The sequence below is a fragment of the Sciurus vulgaris genome (assembly GCF_902686455.1).
Source record: "Sciurus vulgaris genome assembly, chromosome: 1".
Classification (NCBI taxonomy): domain Eukaryota; kingdom Metazoa; phylum Chordata; class Mammalia; order Rodentia; family Sciuridae; genus Sciurus; species Sciurus vulgaris.
The window spans coordinates 31,624,189-31,649,101 of NC_136461.1; the positions used below are offsets into that span (position 1 = coordinate 31,624,189).

Below are 24,913 nucleotides of genomic sequence, written 5' to 3' on the forward strand. Positions count from 1 at the left end.
CCCCTATAAAATGGGGATAAGAACAATGTTTGCTTCAAAGGAAAACCCTGAATAAATGCGAGCTTTTATTTTTAAAAAGCCTCAGTATTTTAAAAGATGCTAAGTGACCTGGGATGTCAAGGAGTTTGTAAACAGTCCTTTTCTTCTACAGCAATAAGTGCTAAATTATCTTGTCCTTCCTTGGTCACTGTGAGTATGGGTTTTATTTGAAGATGGAGCATTTCCTGTCTGTCTACAGAGGCAACTGTGCTAGGGGCCTGGTCCACTGCTCTGTGGCTCTTTATGCTGAAAGAGTTGAACTCCACTCAGGCTGAGAGGCCCATCTCTCCAAGTGTCCTTCATCTCTGCTCATAAAACCATGCCTTTTAATTAGTTCCAACTCTCCTGTCTCTAAGGGACCCATTACACAGTCTTCAGGAAGAGGTGACCCAGTATGACAGAGGATCCTGACAGCAGTCACAGAGGGCCTGCAAAAGAACCACATGGTGGACTTTATTCAGGCAACCATCAGAACAGACGTAGAGGCCACCAAAATGGAGGTTTGCAGTGGAGGAGAGACCACACTGTCCCCTAAACGCAACAAGGAAAGGTGGGAATTCATAGCCAGCGGCATGGTGAGCATCAGTGGATGGAAAGTTTCTAAGAGGAAACATCTCAAGGCTAAAGCAATCCAACTGGATTCTTGCTGAAGGCAGGCCAGGGTGGTGAGACCACTTGAGCAATCGTGGAAGATGATGCCGCGGTCTGAAGGATGATGTCTCCAAATTCATACATTAGGACTTAACCCCCATGCTGACAGTATTGAAAGGCAGGGCCTCTAGGAGGTGAGCAGTTATGAGGGCTTGACCGTCATGAATGGCATTAGTGCCTTATAAAAGAGGTTGAAGGGAGTACCCCAGCCCCTTCTGCCATGTGAGGACACAATGCACCCTCTATGAGGAACAGGTCCTCCCCAGACACCAAAATTGCTGTCACCTTCATCTTGCATTTTCCGGTTTCTAGAACTGGGAGCAATTCGTTTCTGTTGTTTATAAGTTACTCGATCTAAGGTGTTTCATCAGAGCAGTGCAAATGGACTGAGACAGCTGAGGAACCTGATCGGATATTAACGCTGAATGGATATTGACAATGGGGGACTCTGGCCAAATTCGATTTTTTCTAAAGTTGGACAATGCAGAGATAAATGCAGAGATTCCAAGGCTGAGACCAAACTAACACAACTCTCAGAAGAGTGTGGAAGGAGTTTGGTCACACAGAGGATCTCTGCCAGAACTAACCTCAAGGACAGCACGCTGGGGTGAGATCCCCTCCTTTTCGGGAGATGTGACTCTTAAATGACTACTTATCCTGTGCTGGTAGAAAGAGGACCCGGGTGGGAGGCAGAGCAGAAAGAAAGGGAAGTGCTAGAAGCAGGGCCATCACCTGTGACATGACTGTGTTCTCTGACGGTCCCTGCACTCTATATGATAAATGAATTGTTCAATCTCCCAATTTCATCTGTTTCTTATTTATTTGCTTTAGTCTTGGTGCACCTTGGAATCAAAGTTCTCATTGAATGAACACAAAACCAATTCAGGATCTTTTAATCCAACATGCAAGAAAACTTGGTTTCCATTAAGCCATGGTCAATGGATACCAAACCAGCAGGGCAGAAGGGAAGGCCTTTCCTTCTCAGGCAGTCTTCCTTGGAGGTGGGAAGGGGCAAGAGAAAGGAAGCAAGTGATCTGGGGTCCAAACACAGAAGAGCTGCTGGCAACTTCCTACACCCGTCTTTAGGTAGTACCCTCACACTACCCAAGAGTGAAGGCCTGGGCTCCTTCCCCAGGATCTTTGTGGTTCTCTGCTACATCCTCTAGGTGGGAATCGATCCTCAGAGCCAGCTGTCTTCAGATCAGCCCACCCGTCTATAAACTGGTCACACATGGACACGTGCACGAATGCACACACACATGCGTGCACACACACCCTCACTTCTGTTCCATGAAGTACTATTATTATTCCCGGATTACAGGCAAGGAAACTGAGGCTCTGAGAATAATCTGCCCAAATTCCCACAAGTGGTAAACCTCTAATTCAAACCCAGCCTGACTTTCCTCCAAGCATTTCTATCCCTGCACCCAAATGTTTTCAGGCCATGATCTTCTGATCTGTCAGCAGAACCCAGATGTTTCAGCAAGACCTTACCAGGAGTTTCTGGGTTCCTTTTGAACTACAAAGCCTGGACTATAGGCCTGTGAGTGCTACTGGGAGGGAGACAGAACAAGATCAGAGAGGCTGCTGGGCCTCAGACCAAGCACTGCATGCTCAGATGCATCAGGACCAGCCACATGCAGGCCTTCCCCACCAGCTGCTCCAGATGTGCCTGTGCCAGTTTTGCCTCTCTGGTCTCAGTTTTCTCACCTGTAGGATGGATAGAATAATGCCTGCCCTGTAGGGCTGTGGTGAGGATTTAATGTGATAAAAATCCTAACATACCCAAGCAAGTGCCTAGCACACAGGTGGCCAGAGAATGGTGGTTATTGCTACTAAGCATGGGTACAGTCCCATAAGTCACTCCTAGATTCAAATCAGGGAAGAGGAGGGGGTAGTCCTTCCTTATGGAAAGACTATTCTATCATCAGGATGTTGTAAAATTTCTGGTGCACAGTGAGAGTGAGAATCAAACAGATTTTTCACTGGCTGTATTATTATTTTTATCTTCTCAGCACATAATGCTTTATGGCGATTGTGATACTTCGGAGAGAAGGATGCAGCTCCTTCACAAACGTGGGCCTGGCCCCAAAGGCCTCTGAAAAAGCATTCAAGGGCAAAGGAAATGTCTGTGGAAAGCCTGTAACAGAGAACTTGCTGCTTAGGAAGGCCAAGGGAGGGAGAAAGGAAAGTGGCCAGAGATGAGGCTAAAGTGGGCAGGGGCCATCTTCTAGGGTCGTGCAGGCCTTATGAAGAACCCTCAATTATCTTTAGTTCAGCACGAACCACAGGCAGGATCAGGTCAGTGCAAAGAAAAACCTAGAATACTCAAGGAAGAATGTGTAGGAACAACTGGGAAACTTATAGCGGTCGAGCAAGGGTGGCCTGAACAGGGGAGTGGAAGTCAGATGGACGAGTGACATGGATTCAGACACTCGCCCTTAGGAAGAGGAATGCGTGGGAGTCAGTGAGAGATTAGGTGTTGGCGGGTGGCAGAGAGGAGCGGATGAAGTTGGGTTCCTGACTCCAGCAGCAGAGAGATGTGCGACAGTGGTGCCTGTGTTAGCCAGTATTTTTGTCATTGGGACAAATACCTGAGAGAGACAACCAAAAGGATGGAAGATTTACTCTGGTTAACGGTTTCAGAGGTTGGGGTCCAGGGTTGGCTGGATCCACTGCTTCGAGCCCGAGGCAAGGCAAACCATCAGAAAGGTGTGGCAGAGGAGGCCAGGAAGCAGAGGGAGAGAGGAAGGACCTGAGACAAGATAAAGTTCCCCAGGGCACCTCTCAGGGACCCACTCCCCTCCACCAGGTCTCCCCACCTACGGTCTCCACCATCTTCTTGTCGTCCAGCCAGCTATCAATGGATTAATCCACTGATGAGATCAGCGCTCTTATGATCCAATCACTTCCCCGAAGCTCGGACACTGAACACTGATATGCTGGGGACCAAGCCTCCAACACATTAGCCTTCAGGGGACATGCCAGATCCAAACCGTAACTCGTCGCTTCCTGAGACAGCCTGTGTCTGGAGAGAAGACTGAAAGCCGAAGGCAGGGGCTGGGGGCTAACGGGTTGGGCAGTGGGTCTAAGATGACATTGGTGGGAATTATCCACATGTGGAGTCATCCCGGTGGAGATGTCGAGAAGGTGGTTACATTTATCATCAGGTGTTCTAGAGGGTAGGCAAGACCAAAGGTGTGGAGACCGAAACCACAGAGGTGACCTCTTCCGCAGGCAAGAAGGACGCAGTAAGAAGAGACATCCTCAGGTCCTGCAGAACTCCAATGGCGATCACAGCGCCCAAGCAGAGAGGGCAGCGAATACTAGGAGAAGCAGCAGTAGCCAAAAGGAGCAGGCAGCAGACCAGGAGCCTCAGAAGCCAAGGGAAGGAAAAGCATCTCAAGTTTTAATGAACTTAATAAAATGCCACTCAGAAAGCAAAAACATGGAAGATGGAGCGACGTTGGGAGATGCAGGCCAGCGGTGTACAGGGGAAGCTGGGCGGCAAGGGCTGAAGGGACAGGTGTACAGCTCAGGGAGCCGCCCAGCACGACTCCATCGCGTCACGGAGCTCATTCCACCATGAGCCTAACGAATGATTTCAAGCTCCTTTAGATGGGTGCTGTTTACTGCCTTCTTCTCTTGTCAGAAACGCAAGGGCTGGAGGGCAAGCTCTTCCTGTTTTATTCACTGCTACAGTCCCAGTACCTAAACGCATGTTTGGCACAGATAGGAACTCAAGCCATAGAAACTGTTGAAGTTGAATAAGTGAAATAGAGAGAGTAGAGATAAGTCCAGGGAATAGTGGGGGAGAGAGGGAGTTGGAAAGTTCTGGACTGAAAGCAGAAGCTTCTGGTGGGAGTGATCCAGTGGTGAAGAGAAGGGACGTGGGCTAGTGCCCCTCACAAGGTGGGACCCCCCAGCTTGGGTGGGGGTTTGGGGCAAAATGCAGGACACTGAGATGTACATTCAGTAGAGAATATGAGCGGTATTTTCCTGTCTAAATGGCATCCAGCCCTCATGTCCTTGTCTTAGATAATGTCTCCTAAAAGCAAACCTTAAGACAAGGCCCTCTGAGCAAGTGATTCATTGAAGAAATGCTTCCAGGAGAGTTTGCAAGGGAGTAGAGACGCAGGCCAGCAGGAGAGAAGGGAAGTGGACAACCAGGTGTCACCTCAGGGGACAGCCCAGCCCCTTCCCCATGAGTCTTCCAGGATGTAAACTGCACCTCCTCTGAGTTTGTCCCCCAACACCAAGGCCAGGTGGCTGAACCTTCAGCTCCCCCACGTAGACCTAGTTAATACTGGCTCCTGACTGCCACAGGGGAGGCCACTCCCAGGAACTCCATCTCTGTTGGCAGAGGGCAATCTCCTGAAAAGGTGGCAGGACAAGGCTTCACCAAGGGCATAGATGGGTAAGAAGAACTGGTCAAAGTGGTTTAACAGGGTGTAAAAACAGTGCCAGCCATGTGTGCTACTAAATCTGAACAGGATTTTGTGTGAATTACTCCAGAAAAACCCACCAAATAGCCCCATCCCAGGGGGCTGGTGGTACATGGACATTTACCACTCAGAATAGTTTCTGTTCCAAGAAATCATCTTTCACAGGAAGATATGCAGGTCCACAAAGTGCACAGAGTGCTCTTCATGGATATCTATGGGGTGTGAATTTAGAACAACTACTAAAACTGAATGTGAGATGCTTTAGAGTATTCAGAAATACTTCAAAGTCAAGGAATAGAAAACTGGATAATGTGTGCTACATTCCTGGCGCATATTTATTATACCACAGTACAATGACATTATAGAATCCTCAGAAATATAACCAAGTGAAATAAAACAAATTAATCTACCAAATAACATTTATGAACTCCTGCTATGAATCCAGCCTTGTGCTGGAAATGGTAAAATGGAGAAATGTCTCCCCTGCTAAAAGCCTGTCACCAGGCTGGGGCCAGATGATGCTCCTGAAACAATTAAAGAATAGGGTGACATTAAATCCATGGGAGGGCATGTGTTGTGGTTAAGAGTTCAACCCCAAAGCTGAATTGACTAGCATTACTCTAATTTCTTCCTCTAGATACTCTGTGCCTCAGTTTCCCCACCTGAAAAATGGAAATACTAGTAGTACTTCCTTCATGAGATTCCTCAGGGGATAAAATGAGGTCTTTTCTGTAAGGTGCAATGTGGATGCATACAGCTGGCACTCAGCCCTTGTAATTGCTGCAGTTATATTGGAGGTGAAGCACAGAAAAGACTGCTGCTGACTGGACCTGTCCTATCCTCCTTTCCTCAGGAAGAACTAAGACATTTATGCCCGGTTCATAGGGGGTCACAAGGGAAAAGAAATCAAGAAACATCTATCATTGTTTTCTTGTGACCAAACTAAGCCTGGACCGGGAGCTGAAGGACGGATGCCGTGCTCCTCTGCTGAGTGGGCCGGGAGCCAGGGTCAGCAGCTTTCTGTCCCGGGAGCCTTTCATACTCAAAGCACATACACTCTCAGACTCTTAAAGAGGGTTAGGTCAGCAAAGAGACATTGAAAAGCCATTAGCATCTCTGCGTCCCTGTTGGCTATCTCCTGCCCAGCAATCAAGAACCAGTGCAGACAGTTTGCTGATTAGCCTGCAGAACAGGGTGCCCACATCCAAGGAATGCAGCCACATGGCCTGTATTCCAGCTGCACCTTCATTACAGCTGTGCGACCTTGAGTCCATGACCTTGACCTCTGAAATCTCAATTCCCTTGCCTATAAAATAGTTCCTTATCTAGCTACACATTAAAAATACTGGGGGAAGTGGTGGTGTTTGAAAGTCCAAATGCACAGGCCTCACCCCAGACCAATAAGATAAGAAGCCCCCTGATAGAACCTACTGCTATAGGGGGACTTGCTCACCTTCTACTCACAGAAGTGGAATTAAATGAGATATCTGTGGAAGACACTGACACAATGCTTTTGCTCTGTAAAAGGTGGCTTTCATGCTGGACCACTCCAAGTTCCTAGACCTACCCCACCAGGCCCATGGAAGAATGCGCTCTAGAATTTTATTCTGCCCATGGGAAGCATCTGCTCAGGTACCTCACTTTAGCAAACATCAAAGATCAATCCTGCATTTTGATCTTTCTAGTTCTTTTGATCACCCTAGTCCTGAATCATCTTATTGTTGGAGAGAGGAAAAGTTCAGGCCCCCAAAGTATTCCTGTCTCTGGACAAAAGGCTGTGAGGTCACATCCTTTTCTCCACCTATGCTCTCAATGGGCCAAATATCCCCCATCCTAAAGAAGAGAGCCGCCATCCAGAGCTTCAGTTCTTGGTTTGCAGAAGTGGCAGGGCCCAAGATGGTTATCCACGGAGGCTGCCTCAGCAGTCATATTCTGGGAAGAGTTGTAGGACACACATCCCTGGCCAGTGGTTCCTTGGCCATGTCTCACAGGCTCGAAGCCCTGTGAAACATGGGGACTGACGAGACCTGGGTTATGGGGATTTAAGAGTATGGGGCAGGGCCTTTTCAGTCCAACCTCACTTCTTTGGTGGACATGTCTGGACACAGAGCTGGAGAAGGAACTGGGACAGAGTAAAAAGGTGGGGTCCCTTACAGTTTGTAGTTCTGCTTTCTAAAGAAAAATAAACATGAAGAACTGGCACAAAACTTCACCTCAAGGGCTGGTTTTGTAGCTCAGTGGTACCACACTCACCTGCCATATATGAGGTCCTGGTTCCGCCCCCAGTGGGAAATATGGAAAATCTTCAATTCAACTGGTAAAGGGAAGTATCTAGCATCCTAGCTGGAAGATGAGTGGGTGACAAGGGGAAAAGGGCTGTCCACCCAGTAAAAACGCATTGGCTTTGCTGCCCAATGAGAGGTCAGGTGCCAGGGTTCCAAGAAGCAAAGCAGTTGACAGAGACTCTTCCAGACTCATCTTGAGCTGCTAAAATGTGCATGTCAGACCCCGATACCATTTCTTGTCAATTATCTCAACAACACAGTGTTCAGTATGGGTGGGCTGGCTATCTATCTATCTAACTATCTATCTATTCATCTTTCTTTCTTTCAACTTCATGAAGTAGCTACTGGTACTACCCTACATTGTGCAGTTGAGAAAACTGAGCCACACAGAGGCTAAATAATGTGTCCAAGGTCATATAGTGTATAACGAAGTTGAGATGTGAACCCTGTAAGTCTAGGTTCAGTGCCTGTACTTGCTCTTCTTGCACCAAATTGTCTAGTGAGGGTGTCAAACAGGTCAATAGACAATTAGAATGCAGTGTCTAAGTAATTCCTAGGGCCTAGCACAGATGGTGGTATCCAAAATCCTATTATAATCTGAAGTTCACTCACAGGAAGGAAAAAAGATCCTGGTGACAGGCTGATTGGCACGAAGACATGCAAAATGAACATTCTAAAAGAGACCTGAATAGGCACTTTCCTGAGCAATAAAAAGATATGAACACAAAGACCTGCATATAATTTTTCCTGGAAGCTTTATTTGCAATGGGTAAAATTTGGAAACAACCCAAATTTCTACCAATAGGTGAGTGATTGAAAAAAATACACATTGAGTATACCTTATCTGATATGCTTGGAACCAGAAATGTTTCAGATGGCAGGTTTTTTCCAATTTTGGAATATTTCCATATACACAATGAGCTCCCTTGGGAATGGGACCCAAATCTAAACATGAGATTCATCTGTGTTTTGTGCCTGGCATTGTGTTGCACACCAGTAATTCTAGCTACTTAGGAGGCTGAGGTAGGAGGATCACAAGGTTCAAGCTTGGCCTGGACCACTTAGCAATAGCCTATCTCAAAATTAAATAAAAAGGGCTGGGGATATAGCTCAGTAGTAGAGCAATTCCCTAGCATGCACAAGGGCCTGGATGTAAGCTCAAGCGCGCGCACACACACACGCACACACACAAATCATTTATGTTTCATATGCTTGAAGGTAATTTTATACAATATTCTTAGTGTGTCTGCATTGTGACTGTGTGACCACACAGGTAAGGTTTGGGATTCTCCAATTATGATGTCCTGTCAGTGCTCAAAGAGTTTTGGGATTTGGAACATTTGGGATTTAGATTTTTGGATTAGGAATGCTTAACCTGTATACCCATCCACAGGAATACTATTCAGCTATGCAAAGCACAAACTGCTGATAAACACAACACAGATGAATCTCAAAGCATTATCCTCAGCAAAAGAAGTCAGAAGCAAAGTGCATATACTTTATGACTTCATCTATATGCAGTTCTAAATAAGGTAAACTTTAGTGTCAAGAATCGAGATCAATGGTGGTCAAGAGATAGGGATGGGAGATTGATTGAATGGGGCATGAGGGGGCTTTTGGTGATGAGGGCATGATGATGGGCATATATTTTGATAATGACAGTAGCTACACAGGTGTAGAGATCTGTTAAAAACTCACTGAACTGTACACTCATAAAGGTAAATTTTTTCATACATAAATTATCCTCAATTTTTAAAACTTTTTAAAAAGACCCTTGAGGTTACAGTCCCAATTGAGAAGTGCTGGGCTCTGAAGCTAGGAGTGAGTGTTGGACACCTCCTGCTCTCTTGGCTTCTTTGTTCTTTTTCCTTTCTCTCTCTCTTCCATTTCTTTCTTTTGCTCTTCCTTCCTTCCTTCCTTCTTCCCTCCTTTTTTCTTCCCCCGTTCCTTCATTCCTCTTCCCACCTTCCCTCCCTTCCTTCATTTCTTTTTCCTTTCCTCCTCCTTTTCTCTCTCTCCAAAGCCTGCCACCTTCTTCTCCAAGCCAAGCCTGGTGACAGGCCTCTGCTCCAAGCATTTCCAGTACTGCCATTACGAATTAGTGGAGACGATCAGACACCCAGGTAGATTGGTTCTCAGTCCACTTGAGAGGGGCAGATGCTCTGCAAAAATGGCCAGTGACCCACAGAGAAGGCTGGCAAGACCTCAGGACTCTTGCTGGGTCCCTCTGTGGCTTCTGCCTACCAGGTACAAACTATGAATACATTAAACAAAAGAAGAGGAAGTGCCTTTCTAAGAATTACTAGACTTTGGGAGCAAGGAAAGTCATTTGTCTTCAAGAAAGGGGGAAAAAAATGTTCCTTCCTTGGGACCTCCACTAGGGGATGGGGAGGGGATAAGTGAGAGGGTCCAGCAGGGGAGAGTGGGACATGCAGAGAACAGGGGAAGCATCTCTGAGGAAACAGCAAGGTGAGCTCTTCATCTTAAGCCCTGGGAAGGACAGGGAAAGATGGAGCCCTTCATCCAACCAGGGCCCATATAGCCTCCTAAGAGCACCCTCATCAGACACACCCCACCCTCACTGGATGGGAAGAGAACAGAGAGGTTAACAGGGGGGAGGCAGCAGGAATGGAGACAGAAAGGAGACTGGCATGGTTCCCTCCTGTGGGCTGCAGGAGGCCTCTGGCAGCCAGAACATCCATCTGCTGTGCCCCACCACTAGTAGACTTACAGGAAGGGCTGGGGACAGTGATGAACCTACAGCCCCTTGCTCAGAAAACATACCAGGAAGTGAGCAGAAGGGCCCACCAGCTTGGGAGTAAACCACAGCAGAGTCATCAGTCGGGGCTCTTCTGGACAAAGAGAGTGATAATAGTCTCTCAGCCAAGAGGCGGAGGTTGAGTTCAGTCAAGCTCAACCCAGACGCATGGGCAGAGGACAGAGGACTGAGATGCCAGCTGCCCTCCAAGTTCTGTTTAATGGAAGTTGAGAGAGCCAGTTGGAAGACTGGTGCTTCCACTATCTTTCCCCAAAGGAGAGTTGGTCCCCCTAACGAGCTAAGAATGAGAAGATTAGGGAGCATAAAGGCAGAACCTGGCCTAAGACAGAGAAAGGCACCCACAAGAGAAAACGTAAAGAATTCTGGTGTTGTAGTAAGTGAAGAGTCAAGAGACCGGCTCCAACTCTAACTGACTCTACTCCAGGTCTGGAATAAAGCTATATCCAAGAGAAATATCCTGCCAAACCAGGACAGCCCATGTGTAGAACTGAAAATCAGCCAAAAACCTGTCAGCTCTCCCAAGTTACAAGAAGGAAGGATCAACACCCTAGAAGGTGGTGTACTTTTGCATTTAGGAGTTAAACTATGTATTACATAGTCACCATTGTTCACTTCTAGAACAAAATTGTGTCATTTGCAGAAAAATGGGTACAAGTGGAGAGCATCATGTTAAGCAAAATAAACCAGATTTAGAAAGTTAAAGACCATATGTTTTCTCTCATATTTGGAAGCTAGGGAGAAAAATGGAAACAAAGGGATCTCATGAAAATAGAAGGGAGGCCAGCAGGGTAGAGAAAGAGCCAGGAGGGAGGAGGAGGGGGAGAGGTACTGGAGATCAAAATTGATCAAATTATGCCATATGCAGGTACAAATATGATACGCTGAAACCCACTGTTCTGTGTAATTATTGCACACCAATAAAAAGTGTCACTCACTTCTATATATAACCTGTTTATGCTGCGTTACTAAGAACACATTGTTGTATCTATTATGAATCATAGAATAGACTGACCACTGTAATAAATGTGAGTGTACGCAGGCTGAGCAGAGTCTGTCGTGGTTAACAAGTGTTAAGATTTGTTGTGATTTTGAAGAAAACCTTGTAGACTTTTTATTTGCAGCACTATGGTACACTAGATATTCTATCAACTTTACTTAGAAAACTGGATACTATAGAAAAAAAATCTTTTAAATCACTAACAAGCTGGCAATTTTATAAGAAATATTAGCAAGCAAAAACTAAGTAAAACCTGAAGACCAGCACAAAAGTCATGCCCTGAAGCTAGCTTGAGGACATCTGCTAAGAAAAGTGACCTTGAGCTTCATCTTTTGCAGCCTCATGGGAAGAAAGGGACAAGATTAGAATTTCCCACAACTGATAAAAGATATTATAAGGTGGATCCAGGGACTCCAATGAATACCAAACATGAGAAAATAATAAGAAATGTATACCGATACACTTTGTGAAATTGTAGAATACCAAAGGTCAAAAATATATGATGAAATAAAGTAGAACTGGGACTGGGGATACAGCTCAGTTGGTAGAGTGCTTGCCTGGCAAACACAAGGCCCTGGGTTCAGTCCCCAGCACCACAAAAAAAAAAAAAAAAAAAAAAAAAAAAAAGTAGAACTGTATCGTTTATAACACAGCAAAAGCAAGGTGCTGAGCAACTCAGTGAGAACCTGTCTCTAAAAAAATACAAAAGAGGGTCGTGGATGTGTCTCAGTGGTCAAGTGCCCCTGAGTTTAACTCCAGCACCCCCCCAAAAATTAATAAAGATATTTAAAAGTTATATAATAATTGAAAGAATGCAAAAGTCAAATGAGGATCTCAAAGTCAACACTGATTCTTTAAAAAAACAGTAACCAATAAAATTCTAAAAAGACTATGTAATACGCAAAAGCTGAAGACACAGAAGTAATAAAAACAAAAAGGGGTCATAACCACAGATGCTACAGAACTTCAAAAAGATAAAAAGCATGTTATAAATTACTCTGCAGTAAAAATGTGAAAACACAAATGAAATGTACAAATTCCTAGAAAAATCTGACTTAGACCAAAATTGAGTCAAGGAAAAAAATTAAAACTTGAATACCCATTAGCTACTGAAGAAGCTGAGTAGTGGTTAAACAATTTCAGGAAAGGAAGAATTCTAGCTGTATAAAACTCTTTCTGAAAACAGATAAGGAGAAAACATTCTACAATCTATTTGATAGGTCCAGTATAAACTCAGTAACAAACCTCACAAGGAGAATCTGAGAAGGAAAAATTACAGTCCAATACACTCCTGAACACCATCAAACCTTCTAAACTAATAATAGCAAAACAAACCTAGCCATGGATAAAAAATGAACCCATTATGACCAAACCAAATTTATTCTAGAAAAACGAGATTAACTTTGGAAAATGAGTTTACTAGACATTAATAAATTAAAGGAAGAAAAAAATTAACCAAGCCCTCTCAATAAATGCAGAAAAAGTATTTTATGAAGTTCCATTTATGATAAGGAAAACAAATCTCTTGCAAACTACAGAAGAAGGGGAGCTCCTTATTTTGATAAAGAATGTCAAAGCCATAGGTAACACCATTTTCAGGGAAAATGTTGAACACAAAAGGCAAAAACTAAAATTTTAGAAGACAATAGAAAAGCTATATTGTTCTTCAGGATGTCCTTCAAAAGACATGTAATGTTGAATGATAAAGATTGATACATTTTTATCATGTTAAATTAAGAATTTTTACCACTCTAAAATACTAAAAAAAATCATGAAAAATAACACAAATTAGGAGATGATTTTTGCAACCCCAAGTAATGGTCTTCAGCATATATAAAGAGCTCCTACAAATAAATAGGAAAAACATAAAATACACAATTTTAAAATAAATAGGCAAAAGACTTGAGAGGCACTTCACACACACAGAGAAAGAAACACCAAAAGACCAACAATATACAAAAAGATTCTGCACCACTTTATCAATCAAACATATGTAAATTAAAATCAGCTAAGATATTGTTCTATCACCATGAGACTAACAGCAATTTCTGACAATATATGACAAAATATAAAGTGTTAGCAAGGACACTGAGCAACAGGAAGCATTCCAAACTGTAGCTAGTTATAGAAATTAGTTCAAAACATTGGAAATTAATTATTTGAGGTGAAATTTATATAACCTAATGGAAATTAAGTTTCAACAATTCTAGCATTGAAAATGCTCAGCGTCTGAAACCAGTAATTCTACTACTGTGTTTATTCCCTAAGCAAACTTATATACATGCTCAGCAGGACTTGAACAAAAATGTTTATAGCAGCACTATTTATAACTGCAAAAAACTGGAAATAACTGTTCATTAATAATAGAATAGATATATAAACTCTAATATACGTACTCAATGTAATATTGCAGTTCAGCAAAATGAAAAAAAAAAATTCAACTACACTCAACAATGTGGATCAATCCAAGAGCAAAACATGTAACAACCACTTGGCATTCATAGTGCCATGTTCCTGCTGGGGCAGGTGTGATCCCCTTAGGAAGGAGGGGAGGAGTTGATGAGACTTCAAGGGAGCCCTGTAGAAGCAATCTACCAACTGAAAACCAAGTGATAGGGAAATATTCCAGTTCTGTCCACCAGTGTGGCCTTACTGGTGTGCAGGGCTCAATATGAGCATCAGAACAAATGCATACAAATGGGTTTCCGATTATACTAAGCCACGAACGTGTGTAACTAAAGAAGACATTGCTTAGGAATGCAAATATAAATGTAAGACCATAAAGAAAAGCATAGGGAGAACACATAGAAATATCCCTGAGAAGGGAGGGGATGCAATGTATAGCAGTACTCAGGGGACTTCAAGGTAGGAGTAACAGTCTTTCAAATCGACTGCTTGGCACATGGGTGCTGGTATTACTATTCTTTAGACTTTTACGTACAGTTTAAGTGTGTATATATATATATATATATATATATACTTTTACATTTTATAGTTTGTGGTATCTAATGTCTTTTCTATTCAAAATTATTTCAACAGATGCTCATAGAGAAAATTTTAAGAAGAAACCATCATAGGGAATCGTTGTGTTTCTGCCATATCCTTTTTAGTTGCTGGGCAAAGATGATCTCCTAGATTGCAACTGGTGGTGCTCTAACCCACTTACCATTCTAAGAGCTTCTGCCCAAGTCACTCCAGAAACATTCTTGCAAGAATCTCTCCTGCCAGGGAGAGCAAGCTGAGTACATTCTGCTCTGGCTCCTTCATTTAATACAATCATAATCACGGTCTTTTTTTTTTTTTCTCCCCATAAGTTTCCCAGAATTTTCTCAAACTTTGACATGTTCAAAATGAGGACATGGAGCAAATGACCATACTCTGAGTCTCTTGCATAGATTTCAAGGGTGATCCCATTGTAAGCTCTTCACCACATGCTTCGGCTGTGCAGTGCCCCATCCCCCTCATCAAGATTTGCTGACAGAGAAATTTCTAACAGTGCATTAAGTGTATACCAATGGCCAGGGAGTGGGGGGTCATCTCCAGGGCTTGCACACATGTGCCCTTTTTGGCAATCCCAGCAATGTTTGGCATTAGTAGATTCAAACTTTCAGTTTTTCAGCTATTTGTGAATAACCCCTAATAGCCACATCCTTGATAATTTATCTTTTTTTTTCTTTTTCTGGAGCACCAGTGTGAACTGTGTGTTGTAAAGTTACAGCATAAGAGGGAGAGACCAAGCCTTCTTCCAAGGTCCAGCATCCCCAATCCAAGGTGCAACCAGGGACACAGAAACTCTATGGACATCTTAAGTACAAGTTGAAAATGCAAATAATTGGTAGCCTATGAATAATTCTAGGAACTTTTCTCCCTGTGAAACCAGTTGAGGAAAGAAGTCCAAAGCCTACACAAGTATTTTTGCATTTGCAAATTTGGGGATGACCAAGAGTTTAACATGTATCTATTGAGAATGCTAAGGGTCTATTGTATTGAATCTTGGTTGAAGATGTTTTCAAAATTCTTCTGTTAAATCCATTCCTTTTTTTTTTTTTTTTTTAAAGTTTCCTCTGATCTTAAGATAGTGTCACATCTAATGTCAAGCCTGGAAGTCCAGTGAACAATTAAACAGACTAAAATTGGTGACAAACTCAGCATAGCCTGTCATGTATTTATGATACTGCATGTACATTTTTTCCACCTCTTTCTATTATTTGTCCATCAGCTTTGCCTTAAATCTCAGTTATGTAAAAATAACTGTTTTTTAAAAAGTTGACCTGGACCTCTCTTCAAGGATTCATGGATGCTCAGATCCCATCATCTCCCTGGCCTCAGATCTGGGGGGAATTCTCACTTCAGCCCTATAGCGCAACTGGATGTAAAACTCCACCTTTTATTTTCCACAAGAACTCTTGGCATTCAGTAATGCTTGTAAAGAGCAGAGAAGTTCCATCGCTCGTGTACATGAGGTGGCCATGGCTAGAAAGCCCACCCTCACTGTCCTGTCCCCAAGCATGTGTTCCCAACAGTCACTGTCCCAACCAGACAGCTCTCAGGATGGTGGGGTTCAGTCACTCCCCACCACCAACTCCCCCTCCTCTGCCTTCCAAGTTCCCTGGGATTCCAAGGAATTCTCTTTTCTCCAACTTATTACAATAGGAGCCTTGTACTTATATACATGGAAACTTTAATGAGTTCAGAATATAATTTCTGATTATATTCAATGACCTCATATTGAGAGTTGTTTTTAGAAAATTTAAGAATTTCTTCCCCTAGGTTACCAGAACAATGAATTTACGTGTATGTAGAAAGTGAATACTATTCTCCCATTAATTTTAAAGAGGTCTTCACGTGTTCCACATATGTATTGCATTTGAAAAACACTCCTTAAAAAGCATCAGCACTCATTTTCCTCTGCTTTTATTTCTCCTTTTGCCATTTTTTGGAGCAAACTATAACTGCACAAATCGGCAGAGGGTCCAGCCAAGCCGCGCATCGCTCACATAAGTCAGCCGTCCTTCCAGTTTTGAGTATAATGTCTGAATTAAGTAAACACGGCTGCTGAGCACGGGGTGTGGCCAAACAGCTTGAACTCATTCCTCTGATGGAACAACTCTGGTAGTGGTAAGGCCACATTCCCCACACAGATGCAAGAAACGAATGTCACCGGGGAGCACCTCCCCTGCTCCCCTTCCATCAAGTCTCTTCCAACTCCAGCATTCAAGTCAGCAGGCTGGAAGGGTCTAAGAGTGTCCTCCAGTTACAAGACAGACTGAGGTTCTGATGTTCCCTTAGTATTTTCTACAGCATGAAATGTTAAAACATAACTAATAATAGCACAATAGTTCCCTAATAAATTGCAACAAAAGATGATAAGGCTCCCAATTAATTTCAATAGCAGGGCTCTATCATTGTACTATAATTTGATCAGATATTTATATTTGACTTAAAACCCCATGTTTTGAATTCTTGTATCTCTTTTATATTTTGTTTTACTTTTTTTTGTTTGTTTCTTACATATTTCTTTATACTGTTGCTTGACAAAAGAACTTTAATTATCATTTTACAGTAGTTTATTAATCTCCTCCAATTTATTCTTAGAACTTTATAAACAAAAGCAGAGTCCTGAAAAAGGGCTTGCAATTGCCTTCAACAATCAAACTGAATGAACTGTAGCTCACAGGCTTATGACAGCTCTCTTGATTTACCTTTTATAAATGTGCATTCCAGATTGTCTTGGTACTATTCTAACACCTACCAGTTACAGAGCACATGTTACTTTTTAGTTGATCTCACTTTCTACTCAAAACTTCTCAGTACACTTAGAACAAGTCAAGGGCTTTGGCCAGATCTCACCCCAAATGTGAGCACTGCCCGTTCACCTAGCCAGGGATTCCTGCCCTCTGCCTGGTACAACTAGAAATTCCCAAATATGCTGTGACTCCCAGGGAAACAGAATGAAGAAGAGCCTGTCAGGGCCTCTCTGACGGGCATCATGGGGGGCAGAAAAGAACCTGAAAGACACCTGGGAACTCAGAGCAGGAAGTGAGAGACAAGTGAAAAGCTATCCAGTTGTCACACGGCTTTCACAATGTTATCTTCGATCAAGTCGGTCCTGCAATCTGCCAGGACTTCACACTAAATGCATCTTCTTCTTGCCCGTAACTTTCACATGCTAAGTGTCTCCATGGCTCACTTGGCAAGGGCCCAAGGGCAGCACACACACACTTCTCCACGCCAACGAGGGTGGCTGCCACTAAAACGCAATGGGTGGAGACAGCTCAATAATAGTGCCAGTTGAGCACATCTTGATTCACTGCCACTAAGCACAGTCTAGTAGTTAGTAGTTGGCCCTTAAAGCAAACCCACTGGGAATGCTGAGAGCAAAATAGTCTTAGCCTTAAGTGGCCTGACTTTGCCACCAAATTAACAAATCTATCCAGCAGCCCTTGGCTGAGACACTAAGAAGTGTGACAGGAAGACTTCGTGTTAACGATTCTGCATACTGTGGGGTGTCTTAACAAGAGCAGGGAGGGAAGAGAGCACTACATGTCACACACACCCTCCTCTCCTGCCTGCAGATATCTCAGTGGGACAGCCATCCTCCTACCTTGAAAAAAAAAAAAAAACCTCAGATATTTTAATGCAAAGATGGAAAAGGCTGCCAACCTCTACAGGTCTTCTCAGCTTTAAAGAGCAGAGGTCCAGCAGCTCAGTTAGTACCCAAGGTCTGCTCTTCAGTTCCACAGGGCACACAGCCCCCAGAGCAAAACTGACCCCTGGTGGGACAGGCACTCTTCCCACTCTGGCTGTTCAATGGGAAGCAGGAAGGACAGCTAAAACCTGGGCCTTCACCTGGATTCAGAATTTTCTTCGAGTTAGGAACCTGGCTGGGGGCAATGCAGTGACCAAGATGGGTGAAATTGTCACTGAAAGTTCAGACAAACAATGACTGGCTGAAAGAGGGATGGGAGGGTCTCAGATCAACAGCCACCAAAGCTAACACCATGCTGTCCTGAACAGGAGACACGTGATCTTTGCCCTGTGCTCCTCACATTCAAGTCATTCAGATGGTTCCTCCGGGCACATGCTCCCTGTTCCCAGCACACACACACACACACACACTTACATAAAGACATCATAAACAACTGTAGCACCTAACTTCTGCAGTTTGGGGAGGACCAGGAGATAGAGGGGAATTGGCTGGGCACAGGGTCTAATCATTAGTTGGGCTTACATAATCACACAAATATGGCTGGACACTTCCCTGGAGATCAGTTCAGCAAATGCATCATTATCACTCCCCCATGCTGACCCCCAGCACCAGAAGGCAAGCCAGGGTTAACACCAAAGCACCCCATGGAGCGGAGAAGGCAGGGACCTGCTGCTGCTATTGCAATGTCAAGGGCTGCCGTAAACTTCCGGGTCCAAAACAGAGGGCCAAGGTGCTGCTCATTGGCACCTAGTCCTTCAGACTCTCTTCTTGCAACCACTGTCCCCAAAGTTCAAGGGTAGACCAAGCCACAGAAGTTCTGACCTGCAATGTAAACCAAACCAGTTGCTTGAAGGAAACCAAGGCCCCAGCCACCACCTCTGTCCAAGCTATGGGCACAGGTTCTCCGCCCCACTCGGGAGTCCTCAGGCAGCCTAGACAACTCATCAGGGGCCAACTCAGCACCATGAATGTTTCCATTTTAAAAGATCGTAAATGTGGGCATAACTCGGAGGAGGGCCACCGGCTTTTGCTAGTGGGAAGGCAAGAATCCCCACCAGAAGAGGAGTATGTGCTTAGCTGGGAGTCCTGTGTTTGGGGCAGAGGAGTGATTTTTGTTTAGGAACATTTGCAGGGGGCAGGATTAAGGGGGAAGGGAAAGCTCTGCTTCTGTCTTGGCACCAAGCATCATATGAATCTCATTCTCAACCAGAGAGAGGATAGAGTCATCCTGAACAATCCTGGAGCCACAGCCACCACAGCTGGTAAAAGAAGCATTGCCTCTGCCGACGGCCAAGGCTCTGGGCTCTGAGAGCCCAGAGCCCAGTTCCCGCACGCCGCTGCCGCTGCCGCTGCCGCTGCCGCTGCCGAGCGAGCACAGGAGCGAGCTCAGGAGCGCTCGGCGCACACAGGGTTACACACAGCCGGGCCGCCGCTGCCGGTGATTGACGCGCGGGGGTCACTTGAGGCTCGCGCAGCTCCCCCAGCACAGGCACGCCAGTGCGCTCAGCCCACCCAGGGCACCACGGCCGCCCACCCGGCTGGCCCCTGCCCTTGGCCTCCGGACACCTGGCCTAAGAAAGGAAGCGACAAAATGGAATCGCAGCTCGTTATTGCAGTTCCCGGTGGCGGCCGCAGGCAAAAAAACACAATCAGTAAGATAAAGCACAAGGAATCCATCCGCCGAATAAAAACCCAGAGTCCCCTACCTTCGGCCTTGGGATGGCAAACTGGTCCTGTGTTCTCTGACCCACGGATCCAGCCCCTTCTTCATGAATTATTCCGGCCAGTCGGGAAATTGTGCATTTTTTTCATGAACACCTGTTTCAAGTAAGGGGTAAAGACCTTATTGAAAGAATTGTCCTTAAAAAATAGCCTGTGCATACGTATGTCCATCCAGGCATGCATGCGTGTTTGTATACACACATATGCACACGGAAGATCCATGTACATTGGAGCACCAAACTAGGCAGTGGGATAATGGGAGAGTCGGCTGGTTGTGAGCATGCTCGCGCCGGGAACAGATCCACCCTCTGTTATTCCTCTGAATAAATATAAATCACCATCAGAAACCCAAACAGAAGCATCCCTCTTGAATTCCTGCTGCTGAAAAACACGGAATAAATTCAGCCCGCAGACACAGAATCTAATCAGCAGCTGTTTTCTGAATCCAGAGCCAACCCATGCCGGGCTTGTCTTTTCCACTAGGAGTCCAGGCCTTTTTTTGAAAGGGGTTTTAACCTTTTAAAGATACAGTACACCAATTATCACTTCTGAATAGCCATCATGTGGAGCACAGGAAGCCAGTCCCATGCCCAAAACCATACAGGACAGGGTTGCATGGAATAACAAGGATATCATTTATCGGTGCCCTTTAAAAAGTGCATTGCATGTGTTTCACATATAATGTATGCATGCACAGAAAATACACATATATGGAGAGAGAAAATATGTAAATGTAAGGCATAAGACTAGGCATACATATTCATTGCCTGATGAGCTTCTCGGTGATGAACTGGCATGTTATGTAAACTCTATGATCCTTCACTTCCGAACACACATGTTCCCTTGGTCAGATGATCAGGGAACTCTTGTCAGCACAGGTGCCATCCTGCACCATCCCCTTACTGCTGATAAAGAGCCAGGATGCCTGCAATAGTGGCTGAAGGAAGTGGGGACCTCTGCCGCCCCCGAGTTCACCACAGGGCACTGTTTGCCCTGCCCTGCAGTTTCAGAGACCATGTCCTCAACCCAAAAGATAATTCTGACACTATTTCTAATCTCTAATATGATCGAGGACCAAATTTGGTTCCAAGACATATTTTCTTCCAACCAGAAATCAGGAATCAAAACTACCACCTAAACCACAGAGTATCAAAAATTGAGATTTTGCCCTTCTTCAAGACTTCAATGAAATTTTGTTATTTTGTTTTTATTTTTACTCTTTTGTGAAAAGTAAGGTTGAGCATGGAGGTAGAAAAAACAGGGTAGAGAGATAAACCACCCCCAGTCTAAATTAAAAAAAAAAACAACTCACCAAATACTTCAGCCACCCAGATGGTGTTTATTCTAGTTTTGCTTTGGCTTTTAAAGAGGTAGCACTGAGAAGAAACAAAACTTCTAACCTTCCTCATGTTTGAAAGGAAGACAAATGCCTTTTTCAGTATTTTTTTTTCCACACATATTCCCTGTATCCCGACCCCCTGCAAGCTCCGGAACTTCAGAACAGGGCTGCTCTGTCCTCCCTGGTTCTTGCCCATTAGCAGTAGTGGCCACCAGGCTCACCTCCGTGGTATTCCTACAGGTCCCTCCAGCTCTAGCACCAGCGCCTACTCCCTCCCTTGCCCAGTCCTGCCAGGCACACCACTGACATCAGTGTGTTGTCACTCTCTCACCTGGTCGTAGGTACCCTCTGCTTGGTCCTCCCAGTCACAGACACACACTCCCGCTCTCCCATCCCTCCCCCTTTCCAGGGCTCTTTAGCAGAAAATTATCATATTTCATGTGTCATCGCCCTAGCTAGCTGGGCCTGTCACCAATTGGCTGGGCACTGACAGCCGGAAATGTCACCAGCCACACAGCATGGAGCTGGCTCTCCCTCAGTCACCACAGACCTGAGCCCAGGAGGCTCAGTGACAAGGCACAGACCTACCACAGGGAGCCTGTCACTCTCTCCAGGCCTCTCCTTCACCCAGCACTGGGGGAGGGGACTGTCAGGGGAGGAGGGAGCTCCTGTGGAGAAGAAACTAAAGATGTTTCCTTTCGGACTGAAAGATCTGGAGAAAGTGTTCCTGACAAAAACACTCTCTCTTCACATTAAAAAAAAAAAAAAAAATGTCAGGAAGGATGGGTGTAAACAAGATTTCAGCCCGTGGGAGTTCATCTGCTGCTGTCTATTCCCACCTAACAGCACATGCACCAGTGGAGAACCACATTGTCTCCAGGCTGTCAGGCAATCCAGAAAGCGATTCAGGTCCATCCGGTTACCTTTACAGCAATTAACCCTCTAGGAAAGGAGGTGTCAACCTGGCTTTGCAATGCATTGTGAAGTCCAGGACTTTTCAAGAAGCAAATGGTGTTTGTGGTGATAACAGGAGTCACTTGCATCTGCCACCTGCGAGTTTAATGAGATTGAGCATTTTAGTTGTCTCTTCATTCTCTTCTCCTGACTGAACTACTTGCTATTTCTCTGGCCCTTGGTGTAAAAATTGTTTCTCAAGCCTTTCATTATGTTTAGGGTCTAAAGAGAATCTTCCCAGAGAGAAGGGGCCAGAAGGTCATTTGGCTCTGCCATCCACATGATGCTTCAGTCCCTCTGCCTAGCTCTACACTGTGGCTTTTGGTTTGTGGAATGACAAGTTGGGCTCCTAAGCGTACCCCTTTTCCTTCCTACCCCCAATACCACTTTCATGATCAACACATCAGTGGCCACACTGGGAAACAAAGAAAGATGCCCTCAAGAAAGCAGACATTTTAGCAGAGTGTGGTGGTGCACACCTGTAATCCCAGCAGCTGAAGAGGCTGAGGCAGGAGGATTGTGGGTTCAAAGCCAGCCTCAGCAACTTAGCAAGGCCCTAAACAACCTTGTAAGACGCTGTCTCAGAATAAAAATGAAGAAGTAAAAAGAAAGTAGACATTTTGAAGAATAAGAAGAAAAGCCAAAGTTGACAGGGCAAGGGTAAGGAAAGGCTGATTTGAAGTGATCAACTCATGATCTACATGGGCCCCAAGGAATTAAGTACTTGGGGTTCCAGAAAAGGGTCGTGGAAAATTCTAAGCTCAGAGAAACAAGACTGGACAAGGATCATGGTCATCAATGCAGGGGTATATTAAGGACATTGAGAACAAGGACAATTATCTCCACAAAGAGTAATTAAACACAGAAGTTATCTCACAGCTTCTATGGAAAGTGGGAGGTTTGTTCTTAATATAAAAAGGAGTCAGAGGCTGGTCAGGAGCAGGACACCAGCTCCTCTGGTGATATGATTAAACACACATGCGTGCATGCAGGTGCGCGCATACACACAGCAAGAAAAAGAAACTTAAATAAGCAGGAGAAAAACAAGAGGTAACAGAGAGATCTAGAATGTCCAATATTACTCCAGCAGGAGTTCCAGTTGGAGACAACACCATCAATGAAGAGGAAAGCAATGACCAAGGAAGCAAGAGAAGACCATTCCCTTGAGCTAAAGAAAGAAGTCAGGGCTCAGATCATATCCTGTCTGGGCAGCAGGCTCACTAAACAAATACACACTTCTTGATGCAGTCTGCTACTCCAAGAACAAAGACAAACAACCACAAGCTTCCTCATAGGGGAGAACAATCTGGCTGCTTAAAAGGAAATTAAATCAGACTGACCTCCTACCTCTCATCTGCAACACCCTTCTCAAAGACACCGGCACAGTTTTTATAGGATTCCAAGGGAATGTTATTTGAACTCAAGAGTTCTAACTGCTGCTCAATTCTAACGTCCCTCTCACATGATGACAAAATAAAGGTATGTTTGAAGACACAGAAATATAACACCCTTTGTTAAAAAAACTTATTTTGAGGAGAGGGGAGTGAAGATCTCTTCAAGGCAACAGGGAAAATATGCCAGAATAATGAATTCAAGGAAAGAGAAGATAGGTTATAATAGGAAAATGTAGTGAAGAATAAAACTGATGAAATATAAGATTAAGCATATAATTGAAAATGTGATTATAAAATTTGTTAGAAATTTGAAAGATAAAATGTAAATGCTTTAAATACATAGTTGTCCCACTAATCTGCAGTTTCACTTGCTGCCATTTCAGTGACCCCTAGTCAAGAAGAAAAAGGTAGGTAGGTATAGCAAAACGACAGAGAGATCATATTCGCATAACGTTTATTACCTTCTTGGTTTGTTTGTTCTATTTTGCTATTATTGATGTTACCTCTTACCATGCCTAATTTATAAATCAAACTTTATCATAGGTATGTATTTATAGAAAAAAGCAGAATATATAGGATCCAATACCATCTGTGGTTTCAGGAATTCTCTGGGAGTAGTCTTAGCACACCCCTGTGGATAAAGAGCCATTATTATATAATCTATATCTATCTATTTATCTACCTCTCAGATATAAATGTCTGAAGTTAAACTTTCATCTGATTTTTAAAAGTTAAAAAGTCTCAATGGAAACCAGTAAGTGAAATCTGTCTATAAAAAGTGCCTAAAAATAGAGTTTATAAATGATAAGTAATTGAAAGACCAAGAAATAGGATGGGAGGACCCTCCTGGCAGGAGATGATTCCATTCTCTTCTCTTCTTCCCAAGACCCACATTTAAAGTGCTGATAAGGACTTTTAAGTTGAAATACTCAATGAAAAGAAAATAGTAGAAGAACCCTTGAAAATTGAAAAAGATTAGAGGGTGGCTTAATTTATCAGATAGAAATATATATATCTTCATGCTGTAGTAAATAAAACAGCATTGCTCATTGCAAAGATCTACGAAATGGACTGTCAGAACTGAATGACATCAAGAAACAATTTGACTATCATTTCCTATGTGAAGGTAAGGCAAAAAAAGAGTTTTAAATCAATGGAGAAAAGAATATATTATTTAATAAATAGTACCACACTGAAGCTATCTATTTGTAAATCACTATTTTACCTCTTGTACTTTATTTTAAAACTTGTTCTATTTTCAGAAAAAGATATTTCAAAGAAGAGATAGATATTATGATTGATCAATAAGTCATAGATTGGTATAAACTTGTTTTTCCCCAATGGTGAAAAGAAAAATATGTGGTCTTTCAGACTATGTCAAAATACCATTGTGATATGCTAAATAATGGCTCCCAAAGATATCTACTTCCTAATCCCTGGAAGCTGAATGTTACCTTATACAGCAAAAGATATGATTGAGTTAATGATCTTGAGATGGAGAGATTACCCCAAATTATCTGGGAGGACCCTAAATGTAATCATCAGTATCCCATATAAGAGAGAGGAAGAGAGCAGAAGAGAGGCTGAGTTTCAAGTGCT

The 24,913-nt window shown here is 43.8% G+C and overlaps 1 protein-coding gene across 4 annotated transcripts in view; it reads right to left on the reverse strand.

Moving 5' to 3' along the window:
- The window catches only part of HIVEP3 (HIVEP zinc finger 3), a 460,275-nt gene that overhangs the window by 333,597 nt on the left and 101,765 nt on the right, over positions 1 to 24,913 (reverse strand). For 3 of the 4 annotated variants that reach the window (XM_079113086.1, XM_079113085.1, XM_079113088.1), the window contains one exon: positions 19,612 to 19,723. The gene's annotated coding sequence lies outside the window, so the exon portion shown is untranslated. Of the gene's footprint in view, positions 1 to 19,611; positions 19,724 to 21,297; positions 21,620 to 24,913 lie in introns of those variants that run through there. The other variant, XM_079113087.1, reaches the window with a different exon arrangement.